Genomic DNA, 10,047 nt, shown 5'->3' on the forward strand with positions numbered 1-10,047 from the left:
TACGAAAAATTGTCACTATTAAATTTATATCATTTTCCATTCACTTTTTGTTATAAACGGAACTACAGGAACAAAAATAATAAGAACAAAGTTACTGGGAAATAGACTGAGTCACGGACAATGTCGCTCTCTTTAGAACATTCGCAGCATTGCCTTTAGTTTGTGCAAGCAGATCGTACCACAACCAGATGCTCCCCAGGATGAAACAATCTCTCGAAATAAAAATATACCGATGGATTTGCACATAACCACCAGGCAAACTATACACCAAAACTATAAGAAAACTGCTCAAATTCTGTATTTTAGGGGGAAGAAGATTATAAAAATGACTTTTTGTATTTTGAAACACTGAAGAATGCTGTATATATAGGCCAGCTGATTTCAACGTTTCAAGCAAAAAATTAAAAAGCAACAACCCTTTTTTTGGCACAATTAAGTGAGAATAAAATCTGCTTAAAACGGTAAGATAATAAACGGACAAATCTGGATTAAAATGACAGTAATTTAGCTAAAAACGGGAACAGAATAAATTAAAATGGTCGGTTTATTTGCTAAATCAAAACAATCAACAACAATCAAGGCTTTAATTATGGAATTATTAAGGCAATATTCCGAAATTAAGCCTTGTTCAAAAACTGTATAAAAATTAAGTTTGTTTAATAAACCCGACCCAACCCAGCCCAACCCAGCCTGACTCGGCTCGATTCGGCGCGCGCGTGTGTGTTGGTTTGGCTCGGTAGGTAAGTCTTCCCTCTCAACAAAATGTGGGTAGCTCTTGGGCCACACCCAAGTATACTACACACTTCTATATAAAGAGAGTAAGACTCTCATTTCCCACCAATGTGGGACTTTGTGATTTTCACAAAATTCACACCCAAAACACACGTTGTTCCAACAATCCCCCAGTTGAATTTTTTGAAAATATTTTCGAGCAGAATCCTTACATATATAGGTTGTGCATAAACAGAAGTGTTTTTCAACTTGAACTTCTACATAGTGAATACGATTCAAATTTCACAAGGGTAACTCGAAGTTTTGAACCCTATCTTTGACAACGTACCATACACAACCTACTCTTGGTGTGGTTATAGACCCGTGCTATTACAGCCATGCACGTCTATCCCAGTATAGTGAACGCTCTAGAAATGCTGCCACACATGTCATAGGAAACGGCCTAACTTCCACATTCACATAGGTGAATCTATCAAGAGTACTCCTGTAGCTAGGTACTCTACTCCAAATGGAGTATAGATTTTATTAAGAGTTCCTATTAACTTATCCTTGATCGCTTCAGGAATTTATGTCTTTTGAACATAATCAACTCATATCACTCCATAACTTGTTATTACCCTTTGAACCTATTTCTTGGGATCTCCAGTCCATAGGTTGGGTTACCATTATGTGTGACTCATTTCAATGGAAATAGTCCCATTTTCTTATAAAAATTATGGACTTTCTCTCTAGCCAATCCTTTCGTCAAAGGATCAACCAAATTATTCTCAGTGCGTACATGATCCACTCTAACAGCTCCGATTGAGAGATATTCTCTTACAGTGCTGGCTTACGACGTATTTGTCGCCTTTTGCCGTTGTAATAACGGTTCTGAACTTTTGTAATAGCCGCGGTACTATCGCAATGGATCAAGACAACCGGTAATGGTTTTTCCCATAAGGGAATCTCACCTAGCAGGTCTCTTAACCAACCTGCTTCTTCATTAGTTGTAGCTAGTGCTATCATCTCTGACTCCATGGTGGATTGAGCCAAAATAGTCTGTTTCTTAGACTTCCAAGATATATCCACTAGTAGCCTTAGAGTCCTCTGATAAGGTAGGTGTTCCAGTCAGCATCACTATAGCCTTCTAGAATAGCTGGAAACCTTTCATAATGTAATGCTAGGTTCAAGCTCCTCTTAAGGTATCTCATGACCCTTTCAATAGCATGTCAATGCTCATTACTAGGACCACTAGTAAACGTGCCTAATAATCCCACGACATAGGCAATGTCGGGTCTAGTACAATCAGTGGCATACCGAAGGCTGCCAATGACGCTCGCATAATCTGATTGCCTTACGGCATCACCAGTGTTCTTAAATAGTTTTACACTGGGATCATAAGGTGTACTAGCAAGTTTACAGTTAAAGTAACCATATTTCTTTAGGATTTTCTCAATGTAATGAGATTGATCCAAAGAAACTCCATTTTCTGTCCTAGTAATCTTAATTCCAAGGATTACATTCGCCTCTCCTAGATCTTCCATATCAAACTTAGCATTCAACAATAGCTTTACATTATTCACAGCATGAATATTTGAGCCAAAAAATTAACAAGTTATCCACATACAAACAAATAATAGTGCAAATGTCATTCTCAAATTTTACATATATGCATTTGTCACTACCATTTATTTTAAAACCATGTGAAATGACTAAGTTATCAAATTTTTCATGCCATTGTTTAGGTGCTTGTTTGAGACCATAAAGAGACTTATCTAATTTACATACTGTTTCGGGGTTTTTTGATGTCCTGCGGGAGAGTTACAATTACGGGACTGGATACGTGCGCCTGTACCCGTAAAACAACGGAAACTTCGGTTGGTGGGAGCTCCGCCTCCGACGATCAAGTTAGAACGTGTTTTAGGAGTAAAAAGGTGCGGAAAGTAAAGGTGATCTGGTTCCTCTAAGGGGAGGAATGATCAAGGTGTGCAATTAATGCTAAGTCTGGTCTAGCAATTAGTATGCACGTGTGTTTAGGCTTCTCTCGGTGAGTTGATTAATTCTATCGTTAATGGAGGCTAATTGCCTGTTTATATAGCCTCGAAGTACGCGCCCAATACTAGGTTAATGGAAAACCCATGACTGATTGGGCTTGCCTCGGGATTCGGACCTGACGGCCGTTTTCCAGGTTGGCTGGTTATGGGCCACGTGGCGTGACCTGTTTTGTCCATGTTGGACCTCTTAGAGTGACAAGTGGCGGACGCTGATTGGTCCACGTGGTGGACACGTGGCAGGTCCGGATTGGTCCATTTGTCATGGGTATTTTTACCCCAATCACATACCAGATGCTCTTTTCCTTAGATGACAAAGCCCTCCGATTTATCCATGTAAATTTCTTCTTCCAATTTATCGTTCAAAAATGCAGTCTTTACATCCATCTGATGCACTACAAGATTATAAACAGAGGCAAGAGACATTAGTACTCTAGTAGAAGTTACTCTAGTTACAGGTGAATAGGTATCAAAGAAATCAACATTCTCCCTTTGTCTGTAGCCTTTAGCTACCAAACGAGCTTTATACTTATCAACAGTGCCATCAACTTTCAGCTTTCGTTTCAGGACCCATTTGCAAACTATTGTCTTGCAACCTGGTGGCAACTCAGTTAGGTGCCAAGTTCGATTAGACTCAAGTGAGTCCATTTCGTCATTTACGGCTTCTTGCCATAAGTCTGCATCAACTGCGGCTAGGGCTTCTTAGAGGGTAGATGGATCCTCCTCTACATTGAGAACTTCAAAGTCCGGGCCAAAGTCTTTTGCTACTCTAGCCCTTTTACTCCTTCTTAGTTCGAGTTCAGCATCCAAGTCTTGTGAATTAGACCTAGCTTCAGGAATAATAGAGGAGGACGAACCCCCACTATTTCTAGATTTAAAAGAAAACTTGTCCTCATAAAAATCAACATCATTAGATTCAACAATTACACGTGCATTTAAATAAAAAATCTATATGCTTTACTGTTAACATCATATCCTTTAAATACATTAAATACATGACATTTGACACAAGTAGCACAAATACATTAGAGTATGACATTACCAAGCAAAATTTATACACCCACCAAAGATTATTTTTGGCGGTGGCAACATTATGTACATGCTTTGTAGGAATTTGTTCCTTGTATGAATAACTTTTGATGGCTATATATTTCGTTCATTCGGAAAAAAAGTCTGGACCTTAAAAAAAAATATTCAGTAAAAATAATTTCAGCTCAATAAAATTAATTTGAGTTTAGTAAAAGATAAAAATCATTTTGGTAACATATATATGCATATACTATTTTGTATTAATGTTTAATAGCACGGTTATTAATCTAAATTTTCATTTTGTTTAACATAACTCTATAGACCTTAAACTTTTTTTTTGTTAAAAATAACATATAATGCTTCAATAACCTTGATATTGATAAAAGGTATAAAAAAATAAAGGTATACCATTATTTACGTAAATAATTATTAAATTAGCATTAATTTATTACAATATAAAAGTTAGTAACAATCGTGCGTTACACAGGACTAAGGGTGTGTTCGATTTTTACTTATCTGATCTTATTTAAACTTATCTTAAATAATTACCTGAACTTATTTGAACTTAGACCTTATTAAAACTTATTTTAATTAGTTGTAATTTGTACTTGGGCAACCCAACCAGAACTTATTTTTCCTAAACTGAACTTAAATGAACTTATTAGATTTGAAATAAGTGAAAATAAGGGGAACATAACAGACCCTAATAAGCTAGTGTACTACTACTAACATTATATATATACTTGTACATTATGTAATGTTAGGTAGTCTGACTAATATTTTTATAAAGAAAAATTATTATTGGTCTAGCACTTTTTATGTTCATGTCTAAGTCAATTAAAGATTGTATTTTTTTAATAATTTGTAGTCATAATTAATAATAAATATATTATAAAAATATTTCTTTATTTGCATGTAACTTAAAAATCTGTGTATTAGGCAACAAAAAAAAAAAAAAAGTCATCTACAAACCAAATATATATATATATATATATATATATATATATATATATATATATATATATATATATAAAACCATAAAGATGGATTATATTATAATAATCAAATTAGTTATTCCAAATAAGTACTCGTATTAGTCTCACTCACTAATATTTGAATGTTATTAGTCTTATTACAATCAAATTAGACAGCCCCAATTAAGTACTATAGAGTCTCAATAAAGAAAAGTTAAAGGTTGTTACAATCAAATTAGACAGCTTCAATTATGTATTATAGAGTCTCAATAAAGAAAAGTTGAAGATTATTACAATTAAATTAGGCAGTCGTCCCAATTAAATATTAAAGAGTCTAAAAAAAAAAGGTCATTACAATCAATTAGACAGTCCCAATTAAGTGTTAAAGAGACTCAATAAAGAAAATTGAAGGTTATTACTATCAAATTAGGCAGTCCCAATTAAGTAATATAGAGTCTCAATAAAGAAAAGTTGAAAGTTATTACAATCAAATTAGGCAGTCCCAATTAAGTATTATGGAGTCTCAATAAAGAAAAGTTGAAGGTTATTACAATCAAATTAGGTGATATCAATTAAGTATTATAGAGTCTCAATAAAGAAAAGTTGAAGGTTATTACAATCAAATTAGGCAGTCTCAATTAAGTATTATAGAGTCTCAATAAAGAAAAGTCGAAGGTTATTACAATCAAACTAGACAATCCCTCTCAATAAACAATAGTTGAAGGTTATTACAATCAAATTCGGCGCGCATTCCCAATTAAGTATTGTATAGTCCCAAATCCCAAAGAATATTTGAAGGTTATTACAATCAAATAACTAGGTAGTCCCAATTAAGTACTTCCTCCATTTTTTTTAAAATCTTTTCATTTACTGTTCATATAAAATGAAGTAGTGAGTTGAAAGTGGTCCCCTATTTTTACTTTTTATATAGGAGATAGAAAGTCGTTTATAAACATTGGTATTATTAAATATAGTTTTATGTGGCTATGTGTGGTTAGGTAAGAAGTGATAAAAGTAGAAAGCCTGAATTTAAATGCTGAAAAGAGTTGCTTGGCCAAAACATTATCTATTACATAATGATCCTTGTTTAAAAACGCCCTTATCTTAATTTAGGGATACGCGAAAACAAACATATACTTGAATGTTCACAAGTAGGCGATCCCAAATGACTACTAGTTAGTCCTAAAATAAAATACTAAAAAAGATCCTTTTGCCATTAATCAAAGGAAAATTATCAAAATTCATACATACAAGAATCCCAGCAATTTCGATTAGTTCTATTATTTGCAACGAATTAATCTTACGTAGAACAAAATTCATAAACCATAGAGCATAAATAAATTTTGCATTTAAATATGCCTTATTTAATTTTGGGCAAACCTAAATTTGAATTTTATTTGTTTCAAAAAAAAAAAATATTGAATTTTATTAGTCAATCAAAATGATTGATAAAGATAAGACTTGATTAAAACATAGATCATGGTGGATAAATTGTTTCCCACTTTGGGTATACCTAAGTTATATTTGGGTGTACCTAAAACAAAGTAGTTCGATTATGTTTTTAAAAAAATACAAAAGTATAAGGTTATTTCGAATAATCACATCCGTTTTTAGTATTCTTGACTAGATTTATTGTCACTCTATCTAATCAAGGTCTCATTAACTTAATCACGTTTCTTATTAAAGTAGAAAGACTATATTTAAATGCTGAAAAGAGTTGCTTGGCCAATACATTACATACCTATCTCATAAAGATCCCTGTTTAGAAACCCCTTATCTTAATTTAGGAACGAAACATATACTCGAATGTACGTAGTGCGTAATAAAGAACACAACTAGGCAGTCTCAAATGACTACTAGTTAGTCCCAATATAAAAGGTTAAAGATTAGTTTGCCTTTCATTGAAGGATAATTATCGAAATTCATACACATAAGAACTCTAGAAATATCTATTAGTCTTATTGTTTGCAACTGATTAATCTTGCGTAGACAAAACTCACAACCCATTGAGCATACATTAATTTTGCTTTTAGATATCCCTTATTTTATTTGGGCGTACCTAAAATTTGCATTAATATTAAAGATATTATACAGTTATTATCAATAACCTTATTAATTGTTTGGTTTGTAGTGTCAAGTAAAGATTGGACATTCTCATTATGTTAGGGTACGATGAATTATATTATATAATCTTAAACACAAATGTTTTACAACATCGGGTGTACAGTAACTTATTATGTGGTAAGAAAAAATAGGAAATAATCATGGATAACTTTTGATAGTTTTCATAGGTTCTTTTTTTATCTTACCAATTTTGCTTATGGGTAACTTTCCGTTTATATATGTTCTTTAATTTTTTTTATCCTACCAATTTTGCTTGATTCCTTTAGTGGTAAAGAAAATATCCACTTTTTTTTTTTTTTTTTTTTTTTTTTTTTTTTTTTTTTTTTAAATCCAATTTCGCTTAATTGCTTAATTGGATCTGCCTAAATTAATTGTAATAACTTTCAAATATTCTTCATTGAGATTCTATAATACTTAATTGAGACTGTCTAATTTTATTATAATAACCTTCAAATATAATTTATTAGGACTCTATAATACTTAACTGGTGATTAGGGGATTTTTATTCACCAATCAGCATCTGACACGTGGACCAGCCAGGTTCCGCAACGTGTCCTTCACGTGGGCCAATGGAAGCTTGCCACGTGTCAACCAGAGATACGTCCACCACGGACGAATTGCGACGCGACACGTGTCCTTCCCATGACACATGGGAAAATCAGCCAACAAGGCCCAATCTTTGTGGGAAGCCCATTCAGCCTTAGGTTTAACCTAAACCTAGTACTGGCACGCATCCCAAGGCATATAAATATGCCCCTTAATCCTCATTAAGGAGGATTACACACATTAAACACTCTCACCTAGAGAGACTAAATTGCATTTATTTTCCGCATTAATTACTCCTTAATCAAGTACTAACTTGACCGTTGGAGGCGGATCTCTAATCATCCGGAGCATCCGTTTGTTTTGCAGGTACAGGCGTCCGGTTCCAGTCTCAGAATTGTAACTCTCCCGCAGGACATCAAAAAACCCCGAAATATTTTGGCGCCGTCTGTGGGGAGAGTACTTTTGAGATGGCATCCACGTCTGTACCGACTCCGGAAGAGAGACGTCCCCTGGACGACCCTCAAGTTCATTCGGACCATGATACTGAAGAAGAGTTTGAAGTTGAAACTCATACAGCTTCAGACGGGACCCTAAGGGCCCGGCGCACCCGTCATACCGAAAGGAGAGAACGGGAAGATTTTCAAACTGGACTCAGTGATCCAGTCGACGCACCGCCTGTTCAGCAGCAGCCGGCTGATGGGTCTGCTCCCATTACAAGGAACGAACTCATGAACTTCATGAGGGGCTTCAAGGGAGAGATTCAAGAGTTGCTCAACAAAAAGACGCCAGCTCTGGCCAAGGAGCAGTCGGCTAAGAAACCTTCCTCTTCAGGGAAGAGGAAGCCTGTTCAAGGGCGAGAGGCGACCCCTCATCCTAACTCTAGGAAGTGGGAGCCGCCTGCTCTTGATTTCACAAAGTACCGCTTTCCTACTCTAGGATAGAGGAAACCCGTTCGTCATATTCAGGCGAACGGTTCGAAGAAAACATACACAGACGCTCGGCTATTGCTAGAGCAGAAGAAGAATGACCGATTGTCAGAGTCGGCCTCAACTTCGGATTTCCAAGACAGTCTGTGCAATACCTCTATGAGGTATACTCACTCACATCATGAAAGTCAGACAGGCGGTACCTCCCGTCAGTCTGGTTTTCATAGTGACCAGGCGGTACCAAACTTACCATTCGTACCGCAACAACAATATTTTTTGCAGCCACCTCTGTTTGGAGGACATGCGGCAAAGAATTTCCAACCTATGGACTGGCAGCTACGGTTGCTTAGACTTGGGGAACAGCCGTCGGCCTTCTCCAAGGAAATTACAGAAGCCGCTCAAAGTGAAGAATGTGTTAGTAGGCGCCTATGACGGCACTACTAACCCAGAAGACCATTTGATGGCATTCACCAACCTGATGTACCTTCAAGGGTTGTATGATCCCACTTGGTGCAAGTGTTTTCCAGCGACTCTCAAAGGAATCGCACAACAATGGTTCGGCAACCTGCCTAAATATAGAGGCCTCAAAGACGGGTCGACCTTCAAGTTTGATTTGGTTCGAAAGAGGGTGGCGACTCTTCAAGAAGCCTTGATTGAAGCAGAAGCCTATATACAGGTGACCGATCTTTGTAGTATGGGAAAACAGTCGGACGGGAAGAGGTTCAACAAAAAAGAGGGACGACAGAAACAGTCGTCCATCAAAGATGAGAAAAAGAGAAAAGAGGTCTGGGCGGCTGACTCCTCTAAACAGCCGGCCCAAAAAAAGAAGAAAGAGTTCAAACCATACTCCCCGAAGTATGTGTTTAACAAGGATAGCCAAACTATCCTAAAAGAAATCAAGGGACGGATCTCAATTGAGAAGCCGGCCCCCATGAAGGGTTCTGCGAGCAACCGGAACCAAGAAAATTTTTGTCACTATCATGAAGACGTTGGTCATGAAACCAACGAATGCATCAGTCTCATGCGGTATCTGGACCGCTTGGCCGAGCAACGCGATCTTGACTCTTATGTCAAGAAATCTAAGGGGAACATTTCCTCGAAGAAGCAGTCGGCCAAAAAGAATCAACAGACCGACAACTCTGATACAGATGATGTAGTCGTCTACACAATTGCAGGCGGCTTCTCAGGAGGCGGCCCCACTATTAGGGGCACCAAAGACAATATCAGGCGACTAGATGTTAATTCCGTTCACCAAGAACGGCCCTCCAAATATTCATTTCCTGAAATTGTCATCACTGAAGAAGATCTAGGAGGGGTAAGGGGGCCGCATGACGACCCTATTGTTATTGAATGTAAAGTGGCCAACCAGAGAGTTGGCCGAATCCTCATAGATACCGGCAGCTCCTCAGACCTTATCAGTAGCAAATGTCTGTCAAAACTCAAATATCAGACTGATTGCATACATCCGGTATCCCACCCTCTAGTAGGGTTTGGAGGAGGAGTCGTCCACCCAGTGGGACGAGTGGATTTACCCATCCGTCTGGGTGAAAAAGGGGAAGGTCGACACATGGTGGTCCGGTTCTTGGTAGTTGAGGAACTCTCGGCCTACAACATGATTCTGGGACGACCAACCCTGAATAATTCCAAGGCTGTTATAATCCCGTCTCTTATGTTGCTCAAGTTTGA

This window comes from Chenopodium quinoa, unplaced genomic scaffold, assembly GCF_001683475.1.
Source record: "Chenopodium quinoa cultivar QQ74 unplaced genomic scaffold, ASM168347v1, whole genome shotgun sequence".
NCBI classification, from domain to species: Eukaryota; Viridiplantae; Streptophyta; class Magnoliopsida; order Caryophyllales; family Amaranthaceae; genus Chenopodium; species Chenopodium quinoa.